General features: G+C 44.4%; 1 pseudogene; it reads left to right on the top strand.

Moving 5' to 3' along the window:
• The first annotated feature begins 5996 nt into the window (after window positions 1-5996).
• LOC103010935 (transcription and mRNA export factor ENY2-like) lies at window positions 5997-6502 on the top strand (annotated as a pseudogene).
• The last annotated feature ends 18203 nt before the right edge of the window (window positions 6503-24705 follow it).

Raw genomic sequence — 24705 nt, 5'->3', positions numbered from 1 at the left:
AATGGCATCTTTACAGGAAACTAACCAGAAGTTATTAGAAACTGTTGTTAAATTGGAGAAAAGCTCAGAAGCTACCTTCTCATCTTCTCCTCCTTCTTCCCCTCCTTCAGCAACTTTCTGAACTTCTGTACCCTGACTTGTCTGCTTTACCTCCTCCTGCATCCTTAAAGGAGAAGCCTACTGGAAGAGGTGAACCTGCACTTATGTATACGCCCTGCACTAGAAGTGAACTTAAAAATTTAACTAAGGATTTCCCAGACCCTTTACAAGATCCTTTAGGGTTTGCTAGAGAATTCGATCTGACTGTTAGGACATATGAACCAGGATACTCAGATTTATATCAGCTTGTGCGTTTGCTGGTATCCAAAAGTAAAGCCAGAGAATGGATATAAGAGGCAGAATGGAAGGTGCCTACAGAAGATTTTCACAAGCGTGAGCCTGTAGATCTTCACAGGTGTAGAGAACTTGCTCATAGCTTGTACCAAGCCATTCTCAAAATTTTTCCTAAGAAAATAGGTTGGACAAAGATCCACCAATGTAAACAAAAGCCCGGAGAAACTATTTTTGATTATTTTGAGGGGTTTAAGAAAATCTATAAACAGCACTCTGGAATGGCCTCTGAAAGGTTTCAAAATCATCAAAATGATCCAGTTCTAAATTCAATCTTTTAAAAAGGATTAGGTGAAGAATTAGCAAAGCTAGTTAAAAGGCATGAACTGAACAGGGCCACAATGCATACTAACGCGCTTGTCACTATTGCAGACAAGCTCTCTAAAACCTTCCAAAAGAAAGAGAAAGAGCCACTAAAGGCAAGAATGTACAACTGCAACAGCTTAGTGGCCCTATGATAACACCTTTTTCTAACTCCGGCCAAAAACGAAATGACCGCACTTGTTTTTATTGCAAAAGACCTGGTCATTTCAAACTTGACTGCCATACATTTAAATGGGATTTGGAACACAGCAAAACTAGAAAGAAATAGCGGAGCTCCGAGGATCATGCAAGGGTATTCCCCTTCCTCCTCCTCCTCCTCCTCCTCCTCCTCAATATGTCAGGGGAAATCGAAACAACAATTGGAGGGGAAACTTCAAAAGCCCTTGTAGATGCTGGGGCTGCTTTATCAGTTCTTAACCCTACCCTTATTCATTGTCCTCTCCCTCGGAGTAAACAATCAGTTCAAATAGTAGAGGTTTCTAATTTATTTACTCAAGTTTTAAGAGCAGAGCCCGTAAGCTTTCAGTTAGGAACTATCACAGGGAAACGTGTTTCTTCTAGTAAAATGTGCCATGATTCATTTGATAGAATGAGACCTTTTAGAAGCCTACAATCCTGCTATATAGCCTTTTCACAAAAAGGTGAAATGCTTCTAGACTTTTAAAATTGGGATGCTGATCCAGATCTGTTACTGAAACATTGATGGTTATAAAATCAGTGGCTCAAACAGACCAAGAAAAAAATTGATGACCTGTTATCACAAGTGCCTAAAGAATTATAGTCATCTTCTTCCTCAGATATTAGAAAAATTAAATTGACTACTCATGTTAAGGCAACTGTTAATAACTTCAAGCCTCTACCTGATATTCAACAATATCCACTTAAATCAGAGGCATTAAATGGAATTATTTAGGAATTTCTTAACAAGGGACTTGTAATTCCTTGTACTAGTCCTTGTAACACACCTGTCTCACCAGTGAGAGAGCCAAATGGGAAAGGCTGGAGATTTGTTGAAGATCTGAGAGCTAGAAATAATATTGTGGTTCCCTGACATCCTGTGGTCCGAAACTCACACACACTGCTCTCAGCCATTCCAGCTGATAGCTATTTTTTAGTAACTGATTTATGCAGCACCTTCTTTAGTATCCCTGTGGGAAAAGATAATATCTTTTTGCCTTCACCTGGGAAGGTCATCAATATACCTGGACAGTCATGCCACAGGGCTATACTGAAAGTCCTACTTACTTTTCTCAAATACTCAAGGCTGATTTAGCTAATGTAGACTTTCCTAATGATGCCACCTTAATTCAACATATAGACGACTTGCTTTTAGGTTTGAAAATGAAATTAGATTCCCAAAAGGGCACCATCTATTTCAACAATTAGCATCAAAGGAATATAAGGTGTCCAAAGATAAACTCCAATTTTGCTTACCTATTGTAAAACATTTGGGCCACTTAATGTTTAAGGATGAACTATTGATAGAGTCTGAAAGAATTAAAGGAATTCTGGCTTTTTCACTCCCCAAAAGAAACAAACAAACAATAAAAAACAATGGAGAGGATTTCTGGGACTAACTGGATACTGCAGGGATTGGGTACCTAACTTTTCACTTATTACTCAACCTTTATATGCATTGCTTAAGTCTGACCAGCCTGATCTGATTGAATGGATGCCAAAAGGAAAAGCTGTCCTAAGCACCTTAAAGTCCATCTTAACTCCGGCTTTGAGTCTCCCTAGTTATAACTAGCCATTTTTTCCCTTTGTACATGAAGATAAAAGAAGTGCTATAGGTGTATTAACTCAAAAACATGGTGATCAACATTGACCCACTGGACATTACTGTCAGCTATTAGACTCAATAGCAAAAGGACTTCTACCTTATATAAGGGCTCTTTCAGCAACGGGCCTCTTTTGTAAGGCTATTGAAGAAATAGTAATGGGGTCTCCTTTAACTCTTTATGTCCCATACTCAGTTGAGTCTCTTCTAAACTCTCACCACACTCAGCACTATTCTATAAGCTGACTAGCTTCTTGTGAAGCACTGTTGCTATGTGCACCTAATATTACCTTAGTTCAACGTAATAACCTTAATCCTGCAACTTTGCTTCCAACACTACAGGAAGAAAACAACCACAGATTATTCACAGATTATCTTCTTGCTCCTAGGAATGACTTACAAGAAACTCTTATCGATAACACTGATTTAATTAGGTTTACAGATTGATGAAATAAGATTCATATTTTAAGACAAGACAAGAAAAATCCAAAGATAAAATTTTCTCTATGCCTGTTTGGGCCTCCTCCCTTCCCTTTAGTGTGCAATGTGCATCTGCATTATACATTAACCAGACGTCCCCAATGGCAGAAATACCTGCTCAACCATAAAGATCAATTTTTTCCTTCTTCTTCTGGCATCAGCTATGTAGAAGATAACATTCCTTGCTCAATCCTGTAAGGAGTCCCAACAACCCACCACTCACCTAGTACATGCAGATCTGGACTATGTATCTTTGGTGAACTTTATGTAAAATGCCAATATGTCATTCTGATATATGGTCCTTTATCTCAAAAATGTATATTACTGTTCTCTCAACTTCTTGTGGGTGGAATAGTTCTCAGAGACTGTCTCTGAGAGACTGTCTCCTGGGTTATAATCCTCAGGTTGGCTTTAATAAAATTCTCTATTTCTTTCTTAGATTGACCATTGATTAATTTTTCATCAACAAGATGAATCCTACTTAAAGGAAGAGCAGAGACATTACTGAGCTGGATATGCAGTAATGGTCACAGTAGACATAATTGAAAGCTCTTATTTACCAGAAACAAAGTCGGCACAACAACCAAATTAGTTACTTTAACCTGAGCTTGTCAACTATATAGAGACCAGATAGCAAATATTTATACTGATAGTCATTACGCCTTTGGAGTGGCAAATAAATTTGAAATGCTATGGAAACAATGAGGGGGTTTAACCTTTTTGGGACAGCCTACCAAAAATGGAAAAGAGGTTGCAGAGTTATTAAATGCTATACAACTACCAGTATAGTTGGCAATTATTTAAAACGCCAGGGCATTCAAAATCTGACACTATGGAAGCTAAAGGGAATCAGTTTGTTGATGCTGCAGTCAACAGACAACTTTAAAAACTCATCCTGTTCAGCCTCAAGAATGTCCACTGCTCTCTGTTAACCCTGCTAACCCAGTAAAAGATTTCCTTCTACAGGCTCAAGAAATTGCCACTAAAGAAGAGAAACAGATATGGCAACAAAAAGGGGGAATTTTTGACCCTGTCACACAAAAAAACTATAGTGCCTGTTGGAGCACAATTGCCATTACTCCAGAATGTACATTATTTAACTCATTGGATACCTGAGAAGATGGTCTTATGGAGAGAACAATATTTTTGGAAATTTTCTCCCATGGTGGCTCATAAAGTATATACTCACTCTACTACATGCCCTAAATACAATTCTGAAAAACCACTTCATGGGCCACAAGGCCACTTGCCCCTTCTTTAAGGGACCCTTTGAGGTATGACAATTGGACTTCGTCCAAATGTCACTGTCTCAAGGATATACATATGTCTTCGTAATGATCTGCATGTTTTTACACTAGGTTGAAGCTTTTCCCTGCAGGAGAGCAATGGCTTTAACAGTGGGTAAATTGTTATTGTAAAGGATAATTCCTGTTTGGGGAATTCCTTCCAAGTTACATAGTGACCGGGGAACTCACTTTACCAGACAAATAATTAAATCTATTTGTAACATTTGGCCAATAATGCAGCATTTTCACTGCACTTATCGTCCCCACTCTTCAGGACTGGTAGAAAGAAATAACAGCACTATCAAAACTCAATTGGCGGGCTTCCCTGGTGGCACAGTGGTTAAGAATCTGCCTGCCAATGCAGGGGACACGGGTTCGAGCCCTGGTCTGGGAAGATCCCACATGCCGCGGAGCAACTAGGCCCGTGAGCCACAACTACTGAGCCTGCGCGTCTGGAGCCTGTGCTCCGCAACAAGAGAGGCCGCGACAGTGAAAGGCCCGTGTACCGCGGTGAAGAGTGGCACCCGCTTGCCACAACTAGAGAAAGCCCTTGCACAGAAACGAAGACCCAACACAGCCAAAAATAAATAAATAAATTAATTAATTAAAAAAAAAAACTCAATTGGCGAAACTTTCGGAAGCATTTAATCTCTCATGGCCAAAAGCTCTTCTGCTAGTGCTTCTCAACCTTAGATCTTCACCTCTTGGTAAACATCAGCTGTCTCCTTTTGAAATAATAGCAGGATGGCTTATGTAACTGCATGAGGGAATATATGAACCAACCTTACTCAAAGGAGGTATATTACATTGTTGTCAGGGTCTTATTAAGGCACTTAAAGGAAATGAAAAGTTGGTAGGTAATTTCTTTCACAGTGAGTTCTCAGGAGTCAAAGACCTTAAGGATCATGGATTATAACCTGGAGATTTTGTCTATTGGAAAAGACATCAAATAAAAGATTCTTTGCAGCCATGTTGGAAAGGACCTTATCTGGTATTATTAACTAATCCATGCGCTGCCAAACTAAAAGGCATAGACTCGTGGATTCACATCTCTCATTTAAAGAAGTCCCCTCTCCAGTGGTTAAGAATCACCTGCCAATGCAGGGGACACGGGTTCGATCCTTGGTCCAGGAAGATCCCACATGCCGTGGAGCAACTAAGCCCGTGCGCCACAACTACTGAGCCCGCGTGCCACAACTACTGAAGCCCACGCGCTTAGAGCCTGTGCTCCACAACAAGAGAAGCCACCGCAATGAGAAGCCTGTGCACCTCAACGAAGATTAGCCCCGGCTTGCTGCAACTAGAGAAAGCCCACACGCAGCAATAAAGACCCAACGCAGCCAAAAATGAAATAAATAAATAAATATATTAAAAAAATAAAAATAAAAAAGCCCCCTCCACCTGCATGGACTTCAACCCCTGTTTCTGACACCCAGCTTCAACAGACAAGCACCACCAAGCAAAGACGAAAAGAAGAGAAGAAGAAGAGAAGAAAATGACAGCAGGAGCAGACAGCTAACCCAAGGGTCTGGACCAGGCCTGTAACCCCCAACCTTGTCAATACTTTTGGACTTTAAAAAAAAAATTTTTGTTTATGTGTACGTTACCTATACTCTTGACCTCATTCCAGCCACAGTCAACAAGCCCTTTCCCCTTTCCCCCATGTTTTCTTTAATCTTAAAGCTTCTTCTGGGGTCTGGGTCTGGGCAGCCGAAGAATGTTGTAGGTAACGGTCATCAGCGCAAGGGTCGTTTCGTCGCTGGGAAGGGACGGCCCTTGCCCGTGGTGATGGTGGTTAGCAAGATGAACAAAGATGCGCAGATGAGAGCAGCAATTAACCACAAGTTGATAGAAACTGGAGAAAGATAACTCCTCAAAGAGTTGCTGAGAGCTAAATTAATTGCATGTGGCTGGAAGGATCAGGTGAAGGCACACTGTAAAGAGGTAATTAAAGAAAAAGTACTAGAACACGTTACTGTTGATGACTTGGTGGCTGAAATCACACCAAAAGGCAGAGCCCTGGTACCTGACAGTGTAAAGAAGGAGCTCCTACAAAGAATAAGAACATTCCTTGCTCGGCATGCCAGCCTTTAAGATTGAATTAGATTGTGTTGTTTTGTGGTTTTATTTCTGAAAGTAAAACTTGCCATAAATTAGGAATCGATTTCCCAAAATGAAATCCTTGTTTGTATGATGGTATACAGTTTTCAGTAATGATGTATACAGTTAGATTGATTTTTTTCCCTAAATGTGTTATTTTAACAAATATCTCATGAATGAAAAAAAAAAAAACCTTTTCCTAATTTCTCTGTTGTCTTGCATCTGTATAGTTCACTGTCATCCTCCTTGGAAAGGCAATGTTATTGTACAAATGTCACAGTCTCTTGCCTCCTCTGGAAGTTTTTCCAAATGCTGGATATGTCACCATTCCCCTACTGGGTCCTTTGTAAAATATAATGACCCCATAGTTGTGCCCATAACCAATTTTACCACTATGCTTAACTTTACTGTGACTCATAGAAAAGAACTCTCAGATCATTTACCACGTTCATATCTTTACCCAGTCTTCTCCTGTCCCTTGCTTCTTCCTGACCCCACTAGAAACAATCCCAAAGGACACTGGGGGGGGCCACATGTAACCAATCTGATGCTTATGGCCATGATATTAGTCAAAATGTCTTCACAAAACATTACAATTTGCAAGGTCAGTGCCACTTATTTCTCTTCCCCATCCTCTACACTGTACTTACTGACAACCTGTTATAATAAGGCTGATAGCAAATATAATTCTCCTTTATGCAATGGGATTAGAACTTGACATACTTGGATTAATGGAGGGCTCACTCCTCTTCCTACTTGTAAGGTCAATTTGACTGATTGGAAACTTCCAGATACTAACCCATGGTTAGAAAATTTTGGTTACATACCTTCCAAAAAAGACTCAACACCTGGAGTACTATGTGACTCTAAAGGATTTATATTTGTTTGTGGGTGTGATAACTGGCCCTGGGCACATGAATGTTTAGACAGTTGGAGAATGGGAGGAACCTGCCTGCTGGGATATTTGACTACTCTATTTACTATCTTGAAATTGCTCACTGGCTCAAACTCTGGCCCTGATGATCATAGCAAAAAACAAAAACCAAACAAACCATAAAACCCTCTCATTAGTTGAAGACTACCCTGATGAGGATCCTTCTGAATATGAAGGTAACAGCTGTGGCCATTCTCAGGGACGTGACCCCCCTGCAGGATCCAGAAACCAATATAACCACCTCCTCAGGGTTTGGGGCTCTTGGCTAGGAGTTGGTACCACTGACCTAGAAGTGATGATGAGAAATCTTACCCAAACCATCAGCAGGATTGCCAGAGCCTCTGCAAGAGCTATTAGGGACCAACAAAGATCTCTAGACTCTTGCTTACGTGGTACTTGACAAATGTATTGCTTTAGATTATCTCCTTGCTGCCCAAGGAGGTGTCTGTGCTGTTGTTAATACTGCTTGGTGTACTTGGATCAATACCTTCTCTCAAGTAGAGCTTGAAATTAGTAAACTGTAACCTTGCAAAAATCCTTAAAGGGCCCTCTAACTTTGTGCCCAGAGTTCCTTTTTTTTTTTTTTTTTTAATTTATTTTAATTTATTTTTGGCTGCGTTGGGTCTTCGTTGCTGTGTGTGGGTTTTCTCTAGTTGCGGCGAGCAAGGGCTTCTCACTGCAGTGGCTTCTCTTGCTGCGGAGCACGGGCTCTAGGCGCGCGGGCTTCAGTAGTTGTGGCTTGCAGGCTCAGTAGTTGTGGCGCTCGGGCCTAGCTGCTCCACGGCACGTGGGATCCCCCCGGACCAGGGCTTGAACCTGTGTCCTCTGCACTGGCAGGCAGACTCCCAACCACTGTACCACCAGGGAAGCCCGTGCCCAGAGTTCTTAATTTTAGTTTTAGTACTGTTTTTAGCTGGCTTCCCTCAGAAATAGGCAGTTTTTTTCACTCTGCTTTCCAGACAATTGTCATTGTCATAGTATGTATTATTAGTCTTTTTCTGGCTATCAAACTACTCATGACATGTATCTGCTTGCTTTAAGTCTACTGCTAATAGCACAGGTAAAATGCTTATGTGACAATTTGATATAATTGATAATACGTATAACCTGTGTCTCCCAATCAGCATATATCTCTCTGCCTTTTCACTGTATCTTATTAACCACCACAGTGTAGATAACTAGGCAAATCTATATACATTAAAAAAAAAAAGAGGCCTAGCACCGAGGGACATGAGGGATCCAGAGCAGGCAGCAAATCACCTGGAATCAAGGGACACATATTTTGATCATTAATGCTTTCTATCAAAAGATTTGTGATCAAAATGGGAAATGATGGGGAAATTTTTCACATATTGAGGTATAGGGAAGTCATTTTGGCTTATACATGGTTCACCCTGAACTTTGTGTGAACTAAAACAGCTTGACTCATGGCCTGTCAAACGCAAACAGCACATCTACTTCAACAATTAAGGCAAAGAATGTTCCTTTCAAAGATAAGGATAAATAACTCCCTTCCTATGGCATGCATGTTAACATTCCCTTGAAGATAAAGTTCCCTTCCCAGACATCAGGGTCCTACTGTTTCACTGTATGCATACTAAATCTTTCTCTTTTGAAAACTTGAAGGAATGTCCTGTCAATTTGATGTATGTTCTTTTTTTCTGGTGAAGCAGGAGACTGCTGAAAACCATGCTTCGATGGAGCAGTCCTCAGAGCTACTGAGAGGCTCCTCCTGGGTTATTTGTCCTCAGCTTGGCTCGACTCAAACTCTTTTCTTTATTATTGATTACTGATTATTTCCACTGACAATTCCAAAAGACTCCAGGTCAGTAGAGGACAAACTAACATTAGTGCCTCCTAAGAAGATGCAATGGGAAATAGACAACATCAGCTATGTAGTGTTATAGCCCAAAATGTTCAACCTAAATCCAGTCATGAAGAAACAGACAGACAAATCGAGATGGTGGGACATTCTGCAAGAAAATTGACCTGGACTCTTAAAAAAAAATCAAAGTCATGAAAGGGAAAAATAAAAGGCAAAACTGTTCTAGGCTAAAAGATAAAAGAGATATGACAACCAAATGCACTGGGGGGTCTTTGATTAGATCCTGGAGTTTTAAAAAAGCCAGTTAAAAGAATACTATTTGGACAGTTACAGAAATCTGAATATAGGAAGTGTACTAGATAATATTATTATATCTAGTTCCTGTTGGGTGGGAAAATGGAATTTTCTTGGTTAGGATAATGGAATTTTGTTTATGTAGGGAAATGTCCTAAATCTTAGGATATACTTTTTTAAAAAATGTAGTTAGGAATGAAGTGTTTGATGTTTGCATTTCACCTTTCAAATAGTTGAGCAAAAAATTTTTAAGTGTGTGTGTGTATGTGTGTGTTTGATCCAGAGAATCAGGGCCACTATGAATGGCATAGAATAAGGGGTTGGTAATAGGGACTAGATCTCATGCAGTTGTGGGTGCTGGTGGAACAGACTGTGCAAGCCCTCTATACCTGCCAGTAGTTGGAAAGGAGAGATGGACGTGAAGTTGGGGAGAACAAGAACAAACTGGAGCTCACATCTGTCTCCCACCCTCTCCAACTTCAGTGACGCAGGTGACCTGCAGGAGAACTGGTGTCCTTACCACAGAGCTGTACACATACTTGGCCTGGGACTCAGAGAAACAAAAGGAGGCGACCTAGCAGGAACCAGGGAGGCTACGGGTCTGGGTGCTGCCCCCAAACCAACAAGGCAAGTTAGCAGGTCAGTGACAACCACATGCCAGCTACAGCAGAGCCTGAGGCCTTTCATCAAAGTGCAAAGCATAAAAGAATGCCTGCTCCCTCCAAATCTTGAGCGAATTAACTTTATTGCCAACCTAACTTGGAACCACTCAGGGGAGAGAATTCTAGGAAACTTGGTTCCAGCTAAGTTAAGATGACACATTACCAAGTAGAGCATGTGTGTGTGTGTGTGTGTGTGTGTGTGTGTGTGTGTGTGTGAGAGAGAGAGAGAGAGAGAGAGAGAGGGAGAAAACATGTGATAAAGTATTAACAATTAGTGAATCTAGGTAAAGAGGGCTGAAGTTTTTTTGTAGATTTGAAATTTTAAATAAAAAATTGGAAGTGGAAAAAGGCACCAGGCCCAGATGGTTTCACTGCTGAGTTTTATCATAGGAAAATGTAGAAAACTCCCAATCCATTTTACTGGCATATCCTTAGTACTAAAACATAATTTTTTTTTTAAAAAAAAGGAGAACTATAGACCATTTTCACTTTTGGGTCTCCCCCCGACCCCCAGGAATAAGAGATTTTGTCACTAGGAATACAGTTAACTTAATTCATTAAATAAACACATTAAAGGAGAAAAAACATGGATAATTTTTAACCAGAAAAAATATTATTTAAGCATTGAGTGAGTGCCTATACCATGCCATACACATTAGGAAAGCTATAGTGGTTTGTACAATAGAGCTTCTGCCCTTCAGAAACTCACAGGTTTCTTGTAATTGAGTGTTCAACCAATCAGAGGATGTAGAGGCTGAAATTGGGTGCTAAAGTGAAAACAGTTACATTCCAAATGGTGTGGCCTGATGAGGGCAAACGAGAACTCAGGGCTGAGACACTTGAGCTTAGAAATGAAATTTGAGCTCCTAGCCCTTTACAGACAGGAAAACTGAGGCCCAGAGAGGAGAAGAGACTTATTCAAGATCATAGATTGCCCATCCAGCCAGGTCAGCATCTACTTTAATTCCACAGATCCAAAAAGCAAAGGACTAGCAGAGACTATTTTCTAAAACCAGGCTGACCTCACCACCTGCAGGTAGCCAGCAAGAACAGCAGGGCCCTGAGGGCCGGGACGAGGGTGATGGCATCTGTATTTTTCCTTTTGCCCCAGGCTCCAACATGGCTCAGCACGGCACTGTTACGAATCCTGGTTTTGTTTAAAATTTTGATATTTTGCTCACTATGGAATTTTTGGCCCTAATTTTGATTTTTAAAATATATTGCATTGAACTATTATTTGCCTTGATTACTGAGGTTTTGGCACCCACCTCTTACACTGTGCACCCTTGACTCGTACCTCATTTGCCTCCTGTTCCCATCACCTTATACTCCTAAAACTGGCAATCTTCAACCTCATCCTCATTTCCAACCCCCACAACCCAGCACTGGCATCTCACCAGGGGACCTCACCTCTTCTGTAAGATCACAGATAAGAACACCCTCCCTCCCTCCCTCCCTCCCTCTCTCCCTTACTTCCTACCTTCCTTCCTCTCTCCCTCCCTCTTCCTTCCTCCCTCCCTCCCTTCCTTCTTTCCTTCCTCCCTCCCTCCCTCCTTTCCTCTTCCCTCCTTCCTCCCTTCCTTCCTTCCTTCCTCCCTCCCTTCTTAGCTCCTTTATGCCAGGTGCTAAGTTGACAGGGGGTGTCTTTGCTCTTAGGCAGTTGTCAGGTAAGGAGGCATCCAGAAAATACAATAAAGTGTTACAAGAGCTTTAAATGGCCAAGCGAAGAAGGATTGCGTCAGGGCTCATGGGAGGAAAAGAATCTGGATGGTTCTGTGCCAGTTCCCATCCATACCTGCTGCCTCATCTATGTCTGAACCAGAAATAACAAGTTATCAAGTGCCCAGCAATATTTTACAAGCATTGGTTCATTGGATCAATAGACACCCCTGTGATAGAGGTGCCACTTTTACCTTCATGTCCAAATGAGGAAACTGAGGCTCAGAGAGGTAAAGTCATTTGCTCAAAGTCCCACAGCTGGTAAGTGGCAGGGCAATGATTCAATCTGAGGTCTGCCTGACTCATTGCCCATTCTTGTAATCATTGGGCCATATTTGTTTATTCAACAAATATTTTTGCATTCTGACTATGTGACAGGACCTGTTTTAGGTGCCAAAAATTTGGCAGTGAAGAAAATTATTAAAAATCCCCTCCCCGGGATTTCCCTGGTGGTCCAGCGGTTAAGACTCCACTCCCAGTGCAGGGATCCTGGGTTCGATCCCTGGTCGGGGAACTAGATCCTGCAAGCCGCAACTAAAGATCCCGCACGCCGCAATGAAGATCCTGCATGAGGCAACTAAGACCCAGCACAGGCAAATAGATAAATAAATAAATAAATATTTTTAAAAATCCCCTTCCCCTTGCAACATTCACTCTGGGAAGAGGACAAGTAATAAATATATAATTAAACAAACAAGATAATTTCAGGTACTGAGAAGTGTTATGAAAAAAAACTAAGGCAGGGTAGTGGGAGAGAGAATCTGGGTGGTCAGGAAGCCTCTCCAAAGAAAGACCATTTGAGATGAGACCTGAATGCTAAGGAGTCTACCAGGTGGATATTGGGAAAAGAGTGTTCCAGATGGAAGGAACAGGGAATGCAAAGGCCCTGGGGTAGGAGTGAGCTGGGCACATTTATGGAACAGACAGATTGGTGTGGCTGGAAAGCAGTGAACAAGGAAGAGAGAGGGAGGCGATAGTCACATAGGGCTTAGTAGGCCAGGCTAAGGAGCCTGAATTTTATTCAGAGAGCAATGGAAAGCCATCGGAGGGATTTAAGCAGGAAGGTGATGGGATGTACTTCATGTTTTTAAAAGATCAATCTGGGACTTCCCTGGTGGCAAAGTGGTTAAGAATCCGCCTGCCAATGCGAGGGGACAGGAGTTCGAGCCCTGGTCCGGGAAGATCCCACATGCCGCGGAGCAACTAAGCCCGTGCGCCACAACTACTGAGTCTGCGCTCTAGAGTCTGTGAGCCACAACTACTGAGCCCGCGTGCCACAACTACTGAAGCCCACGCGCCTAGAGCCTGTGCTCTGCAACTAGAGAAGCCACCGCAATGAGAAGCCCGCGCACCACAACGAAGAGTAGGCCCCGCTCGCCGCAACTAGAGAAAGCCTGCACGCAGCAACGAAGACCCAACGTAGCCAAAAATATAAATAAATAAATAAATTTATTTTTTAAAAAAATAAATGAAAGATCAGTCTAGTCTATGGTTTCTCAACCTTGGCACTACTGACATTTTGGGCCCAATAATCCCTTTGTTGTAGGAGGCTGTCTTGTGGATTGCAGGATTTCATCAGCATCCCTGGCCTCTATTACTAGATGCCAGTAGCACACTCCCAGCTGTGACAATCCAAAGTGTCTCCAGAAGAAGTCAAATGTCCCTTGGAGGGCAAAAATCACTCCTAATTGAGAAAGACTGCTCTAGACATAAGAGCAAAGAAGGGTTAGGATATGTTGCAGATTGAAAGAGTCTGCAGAGATGTGACAGCTACATGCAGTACCTGGTCTAGGACCAGATTCTGTGCTGGAGAGGGACCAATGCTCTGCAAGGTGCTATTGGGTCAATTAATAAAACAAGAGTGTGAATGGTAGGTTAAAGGAGAGTATTGACTCAATATTAATTCTATCTAAGTTGAAAACTGAACTGTAGTTATGTAAGGGACTATCCCTCTGCTTAGGAAATACACACTGAAATGTTTAAGGGTAAAGAACCATGATGTATAAAATCTACACTCAAATGATTCAGAAGAAATTATATACACACGTACATATACATGTGTAAATGTTTTACATATATACACATACATGTGCATGTGCGTGTGTGCGTGTCTAAAATCCCATACTATGTGTATATATCTATATATTCTTATTATATATGTGTATATAGATAGATTCCTATGATATGAAATATAGTTTAATCTGTGTAAGGGATATACGGGTGTCCTCTTTGTACTATTTTTATTCTTGCAAACTTTCTGTACGTTTGAAATTATTTCCAAATAAAAAGTTTCAAAAATTGTTCATAAACACGATGGAATACTGCCCACCACAGAAAGGAAACATGTAGATACACACAACACCTCGGAGTGTGTGCTGAGTGTGCTAGGTGGGATGCAAGAGTGCACATTATATGACAACTCCATTTCTTTGCAGCGTAACAACAGGCCACAAGGATCTTTGGTGACAGATTAGAATAATGCTTACCTTTGGGGGGAGGGGGAACTAGGTGGGTTTCTGGGGCTGGAAATGTTCTGTATCTTGATCTGGGTGGGTGTTATGTGGGTGACTACATATATAAAAAGAATCAAGCTATACATTTAAGATTGTGCAATTTACTGTACATAACTTTTACTTAAATAAATATATAAATAGTAATAATAAAAGATCACTCTAGCTCCTGTGTAGAGACTACCATAGTGGTCCAGACAGCAGAGAAACTATTTGGGAGGCTGTGTCAAAGACGGGGGTGACGGGGAGGGAGGATCAGCCTCGGGGAGCCACAGGTGGATTGAAATGAGAGAAAGAGGGGTCTGGAGGGTGAGCTCTGGTGGACCGACTGGGCGGTGGCACCAGTGACAGAGATGAGAGGTCTGGGAGAGGAGCGGGGACCGCTGGAGCCCTGCCCAGTCCGCATTTCCTGGGGTCCTGCAGAAGTTGGATTTCCCTTCACAGCGGCATCCTGGTCACCACCAGGGGGCAATGGGTTCCTTTGTGACCGGCACGGCAACCTGAATCCTGGAGAAGAACTGTCTGCCCCTGGGAGCAGCTGTGGAGCATGGTGCCCGGATGGCCTCCAAGCCACCAGGACACTGTGCCCCTTGCAAAAGAATCTTGAAGGATGGGGAGGGAAGGAAATTAAATCCTAAAACCTTAGAATCTGAAAACTGTGACTCCAGCCCTTCCATGGTCCTCATGTATGCTCCCAGTGGGGCCAGGCTCCTTGAGACGGTCACAGGGTCTTGCTGCCGGTGCTGCCCCTCCAAGTCGCCTGCCTCAACTCAACCCCAGCCCCACCTCGGAAGAGAGGGGCTTCCTGCAGTGCACCCTCTCCCACACATGCTGTTTCTGCACCCTCTCTCCTCTGGGCATCCTACACATCCCTCAGGGATCACTTCCTCCAGGAGTCTTTTCTGACCCAAAATCTGGGTTTGGCTTGCCCCCTCTACTTCTCCCATCATACCCCTTTCTCCCTAGATTTTATTAGTTAATCTACCTGTCTGACTGCTCAGCTCATCTGTGGCTCGAAAGCAGGGCAGGGCCTGGAACGGGCTTCCAGAGTATACGTTGGATGAATGAAAGAACAAATGAATGAGTGGGTGAATCTAAAGTGGGAAGACAATAGCATCTCCATTAATCCATCTGGTGTTTTAAATGTGGATTCAAGTATGGGCACTGCCACTTATGAGCTGTGTGACCTTGGCAACCATCTTAAACTCTCTGGGCTCTAGTCCCCTCACCCAGTTATCACAGTTATTGAACAGATTCAGTGATAGGATGTATGTCAGTCCCTTAGCTTAAAATCTGCACATAGTATACACTCAACAAAAATAAGACAATTTTTGTGTGTGTGGTTTAAAAATGTAAGTACATGCACACGTGTGTATTTAATTATATCTGTTTGAGTAGGCTATATCATAAATTGTGAGCTAATGCCAGCGGTGAAAATGGGAGAACAAGGTAAAATTTTTTCACTTTGTACTTAATATGTTTCTGTAGTTGAATGTTACATTAAACATGTTACAAAATTTAAATGAAAAATAAAATCCAATAAACATATGAAAGAACACTCAACATCATTACTTATTAGTCATAAGGGACATGCAAAACAAAACCACCATGAGCTAACCCTACTCACTACCAGAAAGGCTAAATTAAAAGGCTTGACCACACCAAATGTTGGCAAGAATGTGGAGCAACTGGAACTCTCATACATTGTTGGCAGCGGTGTAAATGGTACAGCCATTTTGAAAAAATGTTTGACAGTTTCTAGTAATAGGCATACTTACCCTATGAACCAGAAATTCGACTCCTGGCTATGACTCAGTCAGCAGGAGAAAAATATATGTCTACATAAAGACTTGTATGCAAGTGTTCACAGCATTTTTATTTATAATAGCCGAAACCTGGAAGCAACCCAAATGTCCATCAACAGGAGGATGGGTAAACACTTTGTGGTGTATCCATACAGGGGAATGCCACATAGCAATAAAGGAATGAACTACTGATAGAGATAACAACATGGATTAATCTCGGAAACATAATGTTGAACAAAAGAAGCCAGACACAAAAGAACATGTGTTGCATTGTTGTTGTTTAATTCCATTTATGTGAAGTTCTAGGATAAACAAAACTGACTTATGGTGATAGAAGTCAAAATAGTGACTTGGAGACTGGCACAAGAAAACATTCTGGGGTACTGGAAATATTTTGTATCTTGATCTGGGTGATGGTTATACCCACGTATACATGAATAAAAATTCATCAAGCTGTGCACAGATGTTCACAGCAGCTTTAACTGGAAACAACTCAAATGGCCATCAATAGGTGAATGGATAAAAAACTATGGTACATCCACACAGTGTAATACAAGACAGCAATAAAAAGGAATGAACTATTAATACACACAACACCATGGATGAATCTCAAAATAATGATGCTGAGTTTTTTTAAAAGTCAGACAAAAAAGAGTAAACTGTATGATTCCATTTATATATAAAATTCTAGAAAATGCAAACTAATCTATAGTGATGAAAATCAGATCAGTGGTTGCCCGGATGCCTGGCAGGTGGGAGAGGGAGGGAGGAATTACAAAGGGCCAGAAGGAAACTTTTGCGGTTGATGGGTATGCTTCTTATCTTTATTTTGGTGATGGTTATACAGATGTATGCATATACCAAAAATTGTCAAATTGTATGCTTTAAATGTGTGCAGTTTATTACACTTCAATAAAGCTGTAAAAACATAAAAAAAAAAACTCATTGGGAATTGTGCATCTGACTTATGTAAATTAGGCTTCAAGAAATAAAAAAGAAGAAAAGAAACTGTACTTCTGACCCTGTTTCCCAGATTGGCACTTCCAGCCTCATCTGGGTCCCATGGGATCCTTCTTTCTCACCTGAAGAACCCCCCAGAGAATTTCAACAAATCAGCGCTCTGCAGCTCAGCTGGTGCCCCTGGGATGCATGGCTCTTTACAGCAAATCTGTTCCATCCCTCACAGCCCAGCTCAAACCTTACCTCCTCCACCAGGAAGCCCTCCTGCCTCGTGCCACAACCTCCCAGCTCAGGGCTTCCCGGGCCTTTGGCTCAAAGCTCTATCATGTTACCTGCTACTGTCCACCTTGTACCATCAGAATTAGAATCCAGTGTAGACCACCTATCTTCCACACGAGATGCTGACAGTCATCACGAGAGCAGCTACCATTTGATGGGCATGCCAGGTTCTGGGCCAAGCGCTGTATGTACTTTGTTGATCTCATTGCTTCCCTACAACAATCCCTACAATGATAGGGATTATTAGCTCCATTTCACAAAAACTGAGGCCTGGGATGGTGAGAGCCAGTTGGAACCAGTCCTCATGGCCATAGGAAGGTTGAAGAATATCTGTCTGCTCACCTCGAGGGCAGCCACGGGCTTTCCTGGTGGGCAGAGAGGAAAGATTTGGCACCTTGGAAGTTCTTCAAAGTGACAGGAAGACAGCTTAGAGGGAGAAAGTCGCCCTGTACTTTATTTTTATTTATTTACTTTTTTTTTTTTAATTTATTTTTGGCTGTGTTGGGTCTTCGTTTTGTGCGAGGGCTTCCTCTAGTTGCGGCAAGCGGGGACCACTCCTCATCGTGGTGCGCGGGCCTTTCACTATCGCGGCCTCTCTCGTTGCGGGGCACAGGCTCCAGACGCGCAGGCTCAGTAGTTGTGGCTCACGGGCCTAGTTGCTCCGCGGCATGTGGCATCTTCCCAGACCAGCGTTCGAACCCGTGTCCCCTGCATTGGCAGGCAGATTCTCAACCACTGTGCCACCAGGGAAGCCCCTATTTACTTTTTTAAAGGAAGACTTTATTTAAGACTATTGCAATAGGAGTTATGACTATTGTAGTAGGGCAGAGAGATTGGGCTCAATTCCTGCAGGTTACTTTATTTAAAAATTTTTCTTTATTTTTAATTTAATTAATTAATTAATTAATTAATTAATTAAATTTCCCTGCAGGTTACTTTAGGCCTTTTACCTTAAAGTTTTCCAGAGCAGGAAATCCTTGGAAAAAGTAGGCAGCATGGGTAGAGAGCAGGCACAGGAAGGCCTTTTCTAGGGGCTTTGTATTCTTATTAAACTGCCTCACATTTATAGACATGGGCCTTTGGCAGAGGGGTGGAGCAGGAAGGCTCCTGATTAAGGGGCTCAGACACCTTGGTTCTGCCTGGGTTTGCCAGTGGCTAGTTGGGGAGCAGTGAAAATTTCTGTGTGTCAGCTTACCCATCTGTCAAATGGACCCAGTTTTGTCCTACCAGTGGGGAGTAGGGCTTTGAAGTGAAGGAGACCCGAACTGGAAAGCTGGCTTCCCGACTTCTCACCCTTGTGACTGACCTCACCTCTCTGAGCCTGAGTTTCCTCATCTGCAAAATAGGGATAATATTAGTGCAGCCCTCGTGGGACTATCGCGAAGATAACACATCCAAAGCCCTGGCCCCTTGCCTGGCACGTAGGGGTCACTTGGTGTCATGCCGATGTCATTACCATCATTATTACTAGGTGTCAATGCTAACGTCAGCTTCACTCCCTCGCCAGGGAAGGTTCGAGCCTAGTTAGTGAGACAATGTATCTTAAAACCACCTGGAAAACTGGTCGGTACTTCTGCAGTCAGCAGGATCCTCTCCACAACCATCTGGGCAGCAGAGGGGTCTCAGCCCCGGATTTGGGGGCAGGGGAGGATTTTGCTCCTGTGTAGGACCAGCCATCCCGGTGGAATGCTTGGCATCCCTGACCTTCAGGAACTAAATGTCAGTAGACCTCCTCCCGCACCTCCACGGACACCAGACATAGTAATAATGAAAAACACCCCCTTACACATATTTCCAAATGCCCCCTGGGAGGAGGTACCACCCCTGCCGCTGCCTCCTGGCCCAGAGCTCCCCGCACGAGTGTGCAGGTCAAACCTTATATAAAGGTGTCTGGTGGACGGGGTGACGCGGCCTGTATCCAGCCCATGCTGCACTTGCCAAGCCGTCTAGGGCCCTGGCACGAGACTGCCCTGGCCTGTTGTCACTGGACTTTGCTAATTCTCACAGAGGTGCCGAATGGGGTAGGATGGCGCAGTCCTGAAAGCTCCCTGCCCCTGGGTCCCTGACCAGTCCTTACTCATGCATGCATTGGTGGGGCCCACACCACAGCCCAGCTCTGGGCTCTCCCCATCAAAGCTCTCTCCCCCTCCTCCACCCACCCGACTCTTGGGCCTCCTCTGTTCCTCCATGTGCAATGGCTTCTGTCCTCCAGGCTGTGCCCCCACGAGGACGTCTCAGTCAGCCCTGACATACTCAGGCACTCAGAACCCAGGATTATTCTCATTGTATCTGGAAGACCCAGAGGACAAAAATCAGCAAGACTTAAGGGAGAAGGGAAGGAGGGCCAGACTGGGGTGGAGGTGGCCCCACCCCGAGAAGCCCCGCCCAGGCTCACCGCAAGCAAGCTTAATCCCTCGGAGGGCTGGGGAGGCGCGGCCAACACCGCCATCCGCCATCCGGGCCAGGCTCTGAGCCACCGGTTGGTGAGAGGCAGCCTTGGCCCAGCAGGAAACCAAGCTTGACATGGAAGGGGTTGGGCGGAGGTTGGTGGAGACTGAAACCCCTCCTGGCTGATCTTGGAGGAACTGGGGATGACTATCAACGCTGGCTCAGCAGCCAACATCTCTCAAGGACTTGCCAGGAAGTCAGGAACTGGCCAGGCTCAGGGTCCCTGCGCTTGGGGGCTCTCACTCTGGAGGGTGGGGTGAGATGGGAGTGTAGATTTGTGCACAAGTCACCATGACACAAGGGGTTCCTGACAAGGGACACATGACAGGCACGTGGCGAGTATCAGGGGGATTCTGGCTGCTACAATCATTTCATCAGGGCAATTTGTCACCATGTGTCAAAAGCCTCAAAAGGAGGTTTATACCAGCCATTTCACTTCTAGAAATATATCCTCAAAAGATGATTAAGAAAATGTGTCCAGTCATAGGTAATTAGTTTTTTGGGTCATACAATGGAATATTAATTATACGGCCATTAAAATTAGTAGAATAAACAATTTATTTATTTATTTATTTATTCAATTCTTTTTTAATTAATTAATTAATTATTATTATTATTATGTTTTGGCTGCATTGGGTCTTCATTGTTGTGCACGGGCTTTCTCTAGTTGCAGCTAGTGGGGGCTACTTTTCATTGTGGTGCGTGGGCTTCTCATTGCGGTGGCTTCTCTTGTTGCGAAGCACGGGCTCTAGGCATGCGGGCTTCAGTAGTTGTGGCACGTGGGCTCAGTAGTTGTGGCTCGCGGGCTCTAGAGTGCAGGTTCAGTAGTTGTGGCACATGGGCTTATTTGCTCTGCAGCATGTGGGATCTTCCCGGACCAGAGCTCGAACCCATGTCCCCTCGCATTGGCAGGTGGATTCTTAACCACTGCGCCACCAGGAAAGTCCCTCATATGACATTCTTAAGTGAAAAACAAGTGGGTGAGTAAATAGTGGGTGTAGTGTCTGAGAACTAGATGAACGCATGGGATTGGGTTTGGAGGGATGGTAGTGTTTAGCACGGTATATGATTGTTCTGACACTGGCAGAGCCGTGTGTGGGCCCTATCTTCACCTCTTACTTGTTGTGTGACCTTGGATAGGTCACTTCACCTCACTGAGACTGAATTCTCTCTCCTTTAAGATGAGCGTTCCCTCAAAGGGCCTCCTTCACAGAACTGTAGTGAAGATTCAATGAGGCAGAGGGTATAAAGCCTAGAGCTGGGTGCAGCATAAGCCTGCAATGAATGGGAGCTTTTGTGGTCTTCATCATCTAGTTGTTATTATTTCTCACTCCCTGACTATTTGCTGGCACTTCAACACCCCCTTATCTGCCTTTGGTGCTGTTGGGTCCCACTGGGAGTCGTGACCTGTGGAGGTGGTGAGCACCCGTTTCTGGAGGAAGGCAAGCAGAGACTCTGTAGAAAGAACCATGCTATCAAATGGGGAGTGAAGTGGGTGTGGCCACGGCAGGCATGCGCATAGGCAAGTCTATGAACAAGCCTGTTGAGTCCCAGGCACCAGGTGGGTGCCCACCATCACATTCCCCTCTAGTGCCCACGACTCACCCAAGCTACCATTACATCTGACACTAGGGATGTTGTGTTGAACGAGGACATTCCCTGTCCTCAAAGAGGAAGAGCTATTTAAATGAGTAATCACACACAAAATAATTATGAATGTGCTGACTGTGAAGGAGGGAGTATGGGGCAGTGGGAGAGGTGGGGAGCTGAAGGGTCGTTTTAGCTGAGGTCTGAAGGATGAACGGTGCAGGGTGGGGCAAAACGGGGAAAGGGAATCAGTGTGTGTGGAAGCCGTGACGCAGGATAGACCATGGCTAGTTAGAGGATGTGAAAAGTCAGTACAGCGAGAGGAGGGCAGAGGGACAGAAGAGATGCTGGCAGGAGCCCTAAATGCCATGGTTAGGGTCTGACTTTATCTCCAGGACAGTGGGAGCCACAGGTTTTATTTCTGGCCGCGCGGCTTGCGGGAGCAGGATCTTAGTTCCCCGAACAGGGATCGAACCCATGCCCCTTGCAGTGGAAGCGTGGAGTCTTAACCACTGGACTGCCAGGGAAGTCCCAGGCACAAAAGGTTTGAAGCGGGGGAATGGCATGGTCATCTTTGTGTTCTAGAATCCAGCTGGCTGCCCAGCAAGGAACAAATGGGAGGCTGGAGGCAGGGAGGCTGAAAGGGCTGGGCATTCAACCAGGTTGGTAGTCACGGGGCCTGGACTTGGGTGTGGCGGGGGAGCTGGCCACCGGAGGAGCAAGAAAGGACTTTAGCTGCCGGAGGCCAGGTGACAGATGGAACGGACTGTGAGTTGCCTCTCCTTCCATCACCCAACAGTTAATAAAGAGGGGAGGTCCGGGCGGGGTGCCAGGGTCCCTTCCGAACAACAGGCCATGCCAACTGGATAAACAGTGGTGGACACATGATATTCCTTAAAAACAAGATCCTGATTCACTCACACCCCCTGTTGTTTACCAGAGGTGTTTGTTTTTTTTCTCCTGGGCTATTTCAGGTCTGACAGGTTTGTGGGGAGGGAAGAGTTGGGGCTCAGAGCCAATTGGGAGGGAGAGGGACTAACAGGGCAAGGAAGGGACCTCCCCCTTCTTACAAGACCAGGAAGGAGCCTGGCCTGGGCCCAACTATATGTTCTGGGGCAAATCCCTTCCCTTCTCCAGGCCTTTGTCCGAGCTCTGGCTCTGATCTTCTGGACCCTCCCTTTCAAAGTAAAGTATTCTTCTTCTTCACCTTTGGGTTCTCGTTTCTAAATGTGCTTTAGGGTGGGATGGGGTGGGGCACCCTGCAGGGAGGCAGCTTGGCAGAAGCCACTTCCTGAAGGACTGATGAATCAGGGTCTGTAGGTGGCATCCTTGGCCTGGGGGTGGGGTGGGGGCGGGGTGGGGTGGGGGAAGGCAGGCCCAGCATGTTGGCGGGGTGGGGGTGGGGCGGGGAACCTTCCTTCTCTGCTCCAGATCTGGACCATCTGGACCATTCCTATCCTTTGTCCACATGCCTGTTATCTTCCACCAGGCTCTGGGGCCTGGGCCAAGGAAAGGGTGTGGGAGAGCCTGGTGGATAGAGATGGCACCCAGAGCCCTAGAAAAAGAGCAGAGACAACCCTCCCCCCCGCAACCTGCCCCTGCCTTGCAGAGTTGAGAAATCCTTCCTATAGAAAGAGCTCTAAAAAGTTAATAAGAAAAAAGATAGACCTTCCAATAGAAAAGCAGAGGATATGAATAATAATAATAATCACCCACAAATAGCCAATGAATGTATGAAAAGATTCTTTAATTTATTCAAAACTAAAAACTGAACACTGAACCAGCCTCAAGTATAAGGGCGGGGGTTCCCAACCTTTTAGCGTTGAGAAACTCTCCTGATGTCTAACTTCCTGGGACCCCTTCCTCTTCCTCATATGGTGCTGGTGACTATAATCCTTTTTCTTTCCTTTAAAATAGAAATCATTCTTCCCCCACCCAAAGATTATAACTGGCCTGGCCTGATTTATTACCTTAAAGTAGTGGAGAGTTGAGAACTTCTAAAGAATTTTACGATCTTCCCAGAATAAAGTTAAAAACCCCATGTTCTGGATGCTTGGGGAGCCTCCCATCTCATCCCACCCATCCATGGCAGGGGACCCTCTCTCTTCTCCCCTGCAGGAGTCTGGGAATAGCCCTCAGGCCTTGGGGCCCATAAGGACTCATCTCCTTTGCCTTTTCTCCCACTGTCACCTTTACCTGGCATGACCTCTCCATGCCCACCTATCTATCTAGTGTTTAAATAAGGATTGCTAAGTGCATACAATGGAATACCATGTTTTAAAAATCCTCACAATTGGTGATTCTTCCAACGAAGTAGTTGCGAGGACCCTGTGAGATGAGGCGGGGAACGTCTGGCGTGGTACCTGGATGTGGTACCCACTCCATAAATGGTAGCTATACCTGGGTCTTCACGGAGCAGACTTCTTGCCAATCAGGTCTCAAAGTGTCACCTCCTCCGAGAGGCCCTCCCAGATCACCTTCCTAGGTGGCACGCCCCCCCACACCTGTCACTCCATCCCCTCGTCCTATTATATCATCTTAATGCTTAGCACTCCCTGAAGCCATCTTATTTGTTTATTATCTTTCTCCCTCCAGCTCTGTGAGCACAGGGATCTTAACTATCTTGTTTACTGACGTACCCCCAACACCTACAATAGCGCCTGACGTAGCAGGTGCTCCGTATATTTGTTTTTCATTTTTATTTTTCAAATTTATTTAATTTTTTTGGCTTTGCTGTGCGGCTTGCAGGATCTCAGTTCCTCGAACAGAGCCACGGGCAGTGAAAGCCCGGAATCCTAACCACTAGGGCACCAGGGAACTCCGTTTTTCATTTTTATGTTTTTATTATTTTTAAAAAAATTTATTTATTTATGTTTTGGCTGCATTGGGTCTTCGTTGCTGCGTGCGGGCTTTCTCTAGTTGCAGCGAGCGGGGTCTACTCTTCGGTGCGGTGCGCAGGCTTCTCTTGTTGCGGAGCACCGGCTCTAGGCGCGCGGGGGTCTACTATTCGGTGCGGTGCGCAGCTTTCTCTTGTTGCGGAGCGCTGGCTCTAGGCACGCGGGCTTCAGTAGTTGTGGCACGCAGGCTCTAGAGCGCAGGCTCAGTAGTTGTGGCGCACGGGCTTAGTTGCTCTGTGGCATGTGGGACCTTCCCGCACCAGGGCTTGTACCCATGTCCCCTGCATTGGCAGGCGGACTCCCAACCACTGCATCACCAGGGAAGTCCCTGTTTTTCATTTTTAAATCAACTTTATTGAAGTAGAATTTACATACAATCAAATGCACCCCTTTTAAGTTGTATAGTTTGATGAGTTTTGACAAAT

Source organism: Balaenoptera acutorostrata, chromosome 6, assembly GCF_949987535.1.
Source record: "Balaenoptera acutorostrata chromosome 6, mBalAcu1.1, whole genome shotgun sequence".
NCBI classification, from domain to species: domain Eukaryota; kingdom Metazoa; phylum Chordata; class Mammalia; order Artiodactyla; family Balaenopteridae; genus Balaenoptera; species Balaenoptera acutorostrata.
The sequence above is the reverse complement of the archived record's forward strand: the minus strand, read 5'-3'. Positions and strand labels throughout refer to the sequence as shown.